Genomic DNA, 8,074 nt, shown 5'->3' with positions numbered 1-8,074 from the left:
ATTTAATAAATGAAATATGTTATGATAGATACCTAAGGTGTAGAGACAGTTTTCGTCAACATACCTTGTCGGGAGGATCTCCCGATTTTGCAACCGTTCTATGATTTTTCTTTGTCTATCCCCCGGTTTCCCTCCTCGAAGAATGAATCCATTAAACTCCATTGTGTAGATCTTGAAATGCGACGAAGAAGATGAAGTGGAATGTGAAAAGGTTGGATTTTTACGAAATCCGACGGATGAAAATGAAAATGGAAATCGAAAAAATGATTTGTATGGTGTGGTGATTAGAAAGGTATGAGCTTTTTGTGGGTTCAAGGTGGAGAAATGGGTTTGGAAGGTTGTAAGGTGTGAAAATGGTGAAGAAAGGGGTTCTGCCCCGACCTTTTACAGACGCTGTGGCGGGCGCCACAAGGCAAAATTTGGCTGGGCCGAATTTTGGTCCTTTGGCTTGGGCTTCTCTTTGTCTTTTGGCTTTGAGGGGTCCGGATAGCATTTGTCTTGTGATTTCCTAGTATCATTGGCTTGCATAATTTTTTATAAAAGTAAAAGTAAAAATAAAAATAAAATTTAAACATTAGATTAATAAATAAATAAATAACTAAAATAAAAAATGCAATTAAAACAAACAAAAGACATATATATATAAAAGTAGAAATATCAATGTTTAGACATAGTTTATATAATATTCAAAATGTGATGATATAAAATGAGTTATATAATTACGAGAAATATAAAAAAGAGATAAAATAAGATGAAATGGTAAGATCATATAGTAGGGGTGTCGTCTTCCTGAGTGGATCCACGGAGCATGGCTACCTCCTGCCTGAGCTCTGCGATCTCCTGATATAAACATCGGCTTCGGTAGCGTGGGTGAGATCAGACACTCCCATTTGTAAAGTGAGGTCAGCCACCTCCTGTCTAAGCTTTGCGATCTCTCTACGACACTCAGCAATCTGGGTGCGGATGTCGGGGGTCTGCAATGAAAGATTATTAGAGAAAACAGTGATCCTGGGAGAAGGTGGTGTAGGCGCGTACTCAACAATGGGTGGTGATCTCGGCTCCTCGACGGTCTCTCCCTGGCCCTCTAGAGAATAACTCCAATTCGCTGGATCATGCACACTGGTCATCATAGGATCTGGTAGTGTGAAATAATGGATAGCCTCGTTGTCGACCAGCAATCAGAACTGACATGGGTGGAAAGAGGCTCTCCTTATCAATCCTCTGGTCAAACAGAAGTCGATGTCCATGGTAGTGTACCCACGGTAGATCCAGAGATGTGACAACTTGCGAGACAGACCTAAAGCGACAACAATCTGTGTGATGATCTCACCCACATGGATGACTCCTTCGGTAGATCTGGAGACACCGCTGATACCACATAACAAAAAGTTCCCACATGCTACTGGGCGAGACTGGGATGCACAAAATAGTAGGAAGGTCTCCTATTCACTCAGTAATGTCTCTGCATCCGGTCTTCCTAGGAAGGAATGTGCCAATATCATCTGAAAGTATCTAAAGGCGGGGTTATGTATAACCTGAGACAGTTGCGTAGATGGATCTTGGCTTCCGCCACCTGATATATCACTCCAAAACTTCAGCACCTCCTTACCCAGAAAATATCCCATAGGTGTCTTCGAGATAGCATCAGGAGTGGTCTGGAAGCCCAATAGGTCGCCGAACTCTTTCTGGATGAAAGAGTACTCAACTCCAAAGAGCCTGAAAGCAGCATACCCATCTGGTCAAGAGTATGGGTCATAGTCGAATGAACTCAGGAACTCCAATGTCAGGTTCCTGTAGGTGTTACTCATGTCGTCGGCAAACTCGTCCCAGTGAAGCTGGTGGCTAAGGAATCGGATACTCGGCTCGATACCCAGTGCCTCCATACAGTGTTGATCAGGATAACGTGTGGGTGCCATAGGGCGATGATACAGAGCGATGTAGCGCTCTCTCTAAGCATCATCTATATAGGCCACGTGCATATCATTGAAATCCTGCATCTTGTAAAATTAAGAAAGTGATCCTGAAAATGCAAACCATTCAAATTTTTAGTCTCAATGCAGAATATGATAAAATAAAATAAAAATAAAATTAAATAAATGCGAAAAAGTAAAATGAAAGAAAAACCATGGGTTGCCTCCCACGCAGCGCTTGTTTAACGTCATTAACTTGACGATTAGAATTTATACACCTGTAGTAGTAGGGATTGGTGGATCAATCAGGGTGTGGCTTGAGTAGTATGCTGGAATGTCTCCTCCTTCGTAGAGCTTCAGTCTTTGTCCATTTACAATGAATGGACTACAAGTTTCGTTCTTGATTTCTACGGCTCCGGCTCTCAGAATCTTGGATACTTCGAAAGGACCAGTCCATCTTGAACGTAGCTTTCCCGGGAAGAGTCGTAACCTAGAGTTGAAAAGGAGAACATGATCGCCTACTTTGAAGTTTTTCTTTACTATTCTTTTGTCCTGATAGGCTTTTGTCCTCTCTTTATATATTTTTGCATTCTCGTAGGCCGATTGCCTAAGTTCTTCTAGTTTATGAATGTCTAGGGTACGCTTTTCTCCAGCGGCTAGGTAGTCTAAATTCAAAATTTTAATGGCCCAATAGGCCTTATGCTCTAATTCGAACGGTAAGTGACAGGATTTTCCATAGACTAGTTGGTAAGGAGTAGTTCCTATAGGGGTTTTGAAAGCGGTTCTATAGGCCCATAATGCTTCTTGAAGCTTCTGAGACCAGTCTCTCCTAGAAATAGAAACAGTTTTCTCTAGGATTTGTTTTATCTCCCTATTGGACACTTCTACTTGGCCACTAGTCTGTGGGTGGTATGGTGTTGCTACTCTATGCCTAACTCCATATTTTCTTAAAAGTTTGTCAAATATTCTCGATATAAAGTGTGATCCTCCATCGCTTATGACTAAACGTGGTGTTCCAAATCTAGGGAATATATAGTTTTTAAACAGTTTGATTACTACCCTAGTGTCGTTTGTGGGTGCAGCTATAGCTTCAATCCACTTAGACACATAGTCTACAGCTACTAAGATGTACCTATTTCCTAGGGATGGTGGGAAAGGTCCCATGAAATCTATACCCCATACGTCAAAGAGTTCTACTTCCTGAATGTCTTTTAGAGGCATTTCATCACGCCTTGAAATGTTTCCAGTGTGTTGGCATCTATCACATTTGACAATGCAAGCATAGACATCACGCCACATGGTAGGCCATAATAGGCCAGCTTGAAGAATCTTGGCGTATGTCTTAGAGGTGCTCGCATGTCCACCATAAGGTGCAGAATGACAATGCTTGATAATATTATTTACCTCTTCTTCCGGAATGCAACGGCGAAAAATGCCATCTTTACCCCTTTTGAAAAGGAGCGGTTCGTCCCAATAGAAGTTTCTCACATTGTGGAAGAATTTCTTCTTGCGGTGGTAGTCAAGATTAGGGGGTACTATATCAGCAGCTAGGTAATTAGCGAAGTCTGCATACCAGGGTATGTTACTTATTGCTAAGGAATTTTGGGGATGCTCATGAGGGCTTAGGTTATCATCTTCAATGGTTTCTACTCTAGCTATCAGTCTATCATAGGCGAAATCATCATTTATGGGTACTAGTTCAGGTTTTAGATGTTCTAGCCTAGAAAGGTGATCGACTACTACATTTTCAGTGCCTTTTTTATCTCTTATGTCTAAATCAAACTCTTGTAGTAATAGAATCCATCGGAGTAACCTGGGCTTGGCATCTTTTTTACTTAATAGGTAACGAATGGCAGCATGATCAGTATAAACTATAATTTTTGCTCCTACTAGATAAGATCTAAATTTGTCTATAGCGAAAACTACAGCGAGTAATTCTTTTTCAGTTGTTGCGTAGTTAAGTTGGGCAGCATCTAGGGTTCTACTCGCGTAATAAATGGCATGTAATTTTTTATCTTTCCTTTGTCCTAGAATGGCTCCAATTGCATAAATACTAGCATCGCACATTATCTCAAAAGGTTCTGACCAATCAGGTGGTTTCATAATAGGTGCAGAGATTAATGCTTGCTTTAAAAGATTAAATGCGTCATTACATTTTTCATCAAAAATGAATTTAGCATCTTTCTTTAAAAGTCCAGTTAAAGGTTTGGTTATTTTGGAGAAGTCCTTAATAAAACGCCGGTAGAATCCAGTGTGTCCAAGAAAGCTTCGGATTTCTCTGATGGTTTTTGGTGGTTTTAGGTTTTCTATAACTTCTATTTTAACTCTATCTACCTCTATACCTTTTTCAGAAACTATATGTCCTAAAACTATTCCTTCGGTCACCATGAAATGACACTTTTTTCAGTTTAGCACGAGGTTCACCTCCACGCATCTCTCCAGGATTTTCTCAAGGTTAGCAAGACAATTGTGGAAATCAAATCTGCAAACCGAGAAATCATCCATAAACACTTCCATGATACCATCTAGGTAATCTGCAAAGATTGACATCATGCAGTGTTGGAAAGTAGCTGGGGCATTACAGAGGCCGAATGGCATTCGTCTGTAGGCAAAAGTTCCATAAGGGCATGTAAAGGTAGTTTTTTCTTGATCTTCGGGGTGGATAGGTATTTGGAAGAATCCAGAGTATCCATCTAGATAGCAGAAGTAAGAGTGTCTGGCTAGACGCTCCAACATTTGGTCTATAAATGGTAAAGGGAAATGATCCTTCCTGGTTGCTTTATTTAATTTTCTATAATCTATACACATCCGCCATCCTCCTTCTAAACGTTTTGCTACATGTTCGCCTTTATCGTTTTATACGACTGTGATGCCTCCCTTTTTAGGTACTACATGCACAACGCTTACCCACTTACTATCCGAGATCTGATAGATTATACCTGCCTTAAGTAACTTAAGAACTTCCTTTTTAACAACATCACTCATTATAGGGTTTATTCTTCTCTGATGTTCCCTGGAGGGTTTTGAATCTTCTTCGAGCAAAATCCGATGCATGCATACGGATGGGCTTATACCTTTCACGTCAGAGATATTATATCCTAAGGCTGAGGGATATCTTCGTAAAACGTCTAAAAGTTGGTTCGTTTCCTCTTGGCTCAAGGTAGCACTGACTATAACTGGACGGTTCATCTTTTCATCGAGGAACTCATATCTCAGGTTCTTAGGTAGTTCCTTAAGTTCTAAGGTTGGGTTCTTAGGGCATGGCATAGGATCTGGGGTAAGGGATAAACATTCGTAAAGGTTATCATCGATGTAAGGTTTCTTAGAGTCATCATCTTCCCTTATGAGAGTTGATGGTAACTTAATTGTTTTTATAATTTCTTCTTGTTCTAGTTCTCTAACACATTCATCAATGATATCTAAGGCATAACACGCGTCTCCCATCACAGGTGCCATAAGAAATTTTGAAAGTATAAATTCTATTTTCTCATCACCTGCCTCAAATGCAACTTTCCTTTCTTGACATCTATTATGGCTCCTGCAGTCGATAAGAGTGGTCTACCTAGAAGGATTGGTATATCATTGTCCTCTTTGATGTCCATGACAACAAAATCAGTAGGGATAAATAACTGACCTATCCTAACAGGGACATCTTCTAAAATGCCTATCGGATACTTAACAGATCTATCGGCTAACTGAAGTGACATCTTAGTGGGTTGTAGTTCTCCTAAGTTTAACCTCTCACAAACCGCTAAAGGCATTAAGCTCACACTAGCTCCTAGGTCTAGAAAAGCTTTTTCCATGACATGATTACCTAAAAGGCAAGGAATGGAGAAATTTCCAGGATCTTTATCTTTCTTTGCTAATTTGTCCTCGAAAATAGCATTACATTCCAAAGGCTTCGAATCGTCAAGTCTACTTTTGTTGGTAAGGATGTCTTTGAGAAACTTTGCATAAGAAGGTATTTGGGTGATGTCTTTTGTAAAAGGGATTTCTATGTGAAGTTTTTCTATAACTTTAATAAATTTTTGATACTGTTTATTGATCTGGGTTTGTTTGAGTCTTTGCGGATATGGTATAGGTGGTTTATATGGCGGGGGTGGTACGTAAGTTTTATCTTTAGGTTCTTCTCCTTTTTCTCGACCTTCCTGGTTTTCAGATTCCTCTGGTTCCTTTATTTCGTCCAGGGGCTTGGTATATTCCTTAGAAGTTTTAGGTTCACTCAATCTAGGGTTTGGTGGCTCATCATAAGCGTTCCCACTTCGTAGGGTAATGGCATTGGCTTGTCCTCTCGGATTTTGTTGAGGTTGTCCATGGAACTGTTCTCCAGGTGTAGTCTGAGGGGCTTGGTTTAAAGCTACCTGAGAGATCTGGGTTTCAAGCATCTTAGTATGAGTAACTATTTGATCAACCTTGGTTCCTAACTGAGTAATCAATTCGTTAACATGAATGTTCTGGTTCATGAACTCCTTGTTTTGTTGGGTTTGAGCAGTGATAAAATTTTCCATAATTTTCTCAAGGCTCAACTTTGGTGGTACAGGTTGCATAGGTTGATTTGATCTTGGGGCTTGATAACTAGGTCTCGGGGGTGCATTATTTTGGATAAGGTTATTGTTTTTATAGGAGAAGTTCGGGTGATTCCTCCATCCAGGGTTATAGGTATTCGAGTATGGGTTCCCTTGGGTGTAGTTCACTTGCTCAGAGTGGGTTTCGTTTAATAGACTGCATTTTGCAGATTGGTGTCCTTTGGTTCCACATATCTCACAATCCGATGAAACTGCGGCTATAGTATTCGGGTTTATGCACATATGCTCGACCTTAAGGGATAATGCGTCCATTTTCGCTTGCATCAAGTCTATAGAGCTTAGTTCATGCACTCCTCCTTGGGCTTCCTTCTTCTCAACTGTCGCTCGTTCGACTCCCCATGATTGATGGTTTTGAGTCATATCTTCGATGAGGGCACTAGCTTCAGTATAAGGTTTGTTCATCAGAGCACCGCCTGCGGCAGCGTCGATGGTCATCTTCGTGTTATAGTGAAGTCCATTATAGAAGGTTTGAATGATTAACCAATTTTCTAAACCATGATGTGGGCATGCTCGTAACAATTCTTTATATCTCTCCCAAGCTTCGGACAACGATTCTCCTTGGTTTTGGGTAAATCTAGTTATATGGTTTCGAAGAACGGCAGTCTTACTTGGGGGAAAATATCTAGCAAGAGAAACTCTTCTAAGGTTATCCCAAGTCGTAATGGAATTGGGTGGAAGGGAATCTAACCATGATAGGGCTTTATCTCTGAGAGAAAAAGGGAATAATCTTAAATGTATTGCCTCAGGAGAAGCTCCATTAGTTTTAAAAGTGTCTGCTAATTGAAGAAATATTTTTAAATGTTGGTTTGGGTTCTCAGTAGTGAGACCTGCGAATTGTCTCTGTTGCACTAGTTGCAACAGGGATGGTTTAAGTTCAAAATTATTAGCTAGGATGGTTGGGTTTACTATACTAGAACTAGGTTCTTCATTTGATGGTTGATCGAAATCTTTAAGAGGTCTTTGGTTTTGATCTTCGGCCATAGCTCTCTTAATTCTATGAAAGAATAAACGTGCGCGAGTGTAACGTTCAAGTTCCGCCAGAGGATATACTAAGCTTAAGCTTTCGGTGCTACGAGTTCTTCGCATTGACCGGCGGGAAATAGCCTAAGTCTAAACGATATAACAACAGGAAAATGAAATTTGACGAAATTGGTCCCCGGCAACGGCGCCAAAAACTTGATGCATGCTTTTCGCAAGTATACGAACGCGTCAGAGTAATATAAAAGATTGTCGAATCCACAGAGACCAAGTGTCAATCTATCGTTATCTATTGTTATGGTGTTTATCAAAGGCAATCAAAATAGGTGTTTTTAGAGTGTGCAATGAAAAGTAAAGTATTGAATAAAGTTTAATTAATAAAGACAGGGTCGAATGTAATTCACATAATCAATTAATAATCCAAGTACTTGCTGATGGAACTACTTATGGGCAATGTTTCCTACTTTGAAAAGAACTAATTTGACGGGAACTGTCACTTTCGCGTATTCAGAACCGAGTTGTACTCCCTAATCAAACCCTCTTATTGTCACTTATAAAAAGGCGTGCATTGCGTTAGAGTAGTAAACCTATTTTTAAGAA

The 8,074-nt window shown here is 40.1% G+C and overlaps 1 non-coding gene across 1 annotated transcript; it reads left to right on the top strand.

Moving 5' to 3' along the window:
* The first annotated feature begins 6,986 nt into the window (after window positions 1–6,986).
* LOC127099859 (small nucleolar RNA R71) lies at window positions 6,987–7,093 on the top strand. Its single transcript, XR_007794326.1, has one exon. It is a non-coding gene; the product is annotated as a small nucleolar RNA R71 (small nucleolar RNA).
* Window positions 7,094–8,074: the final 981 nt, after the last annotated feature.

Source organism: Lathyrus oleraceus, chromosome 6, assembly GCF_024323335.1.
Source record: "Lathyrus oleraceus cultivar Zhongwan6 chromosome 6, CAAS_Psat_ZW6_1.0, whole genome shotgun sequence".
Lineage (NCBI taxonomy): Eukaryota > Viridiplantae > Streptophyta > Magnoliopsida > Fabales > Fabaceae > Lathyrus > Lathyrus oleraceus.
This window is presented reverse-complemented; position numbering and strand designations above follow the sequence as displayed.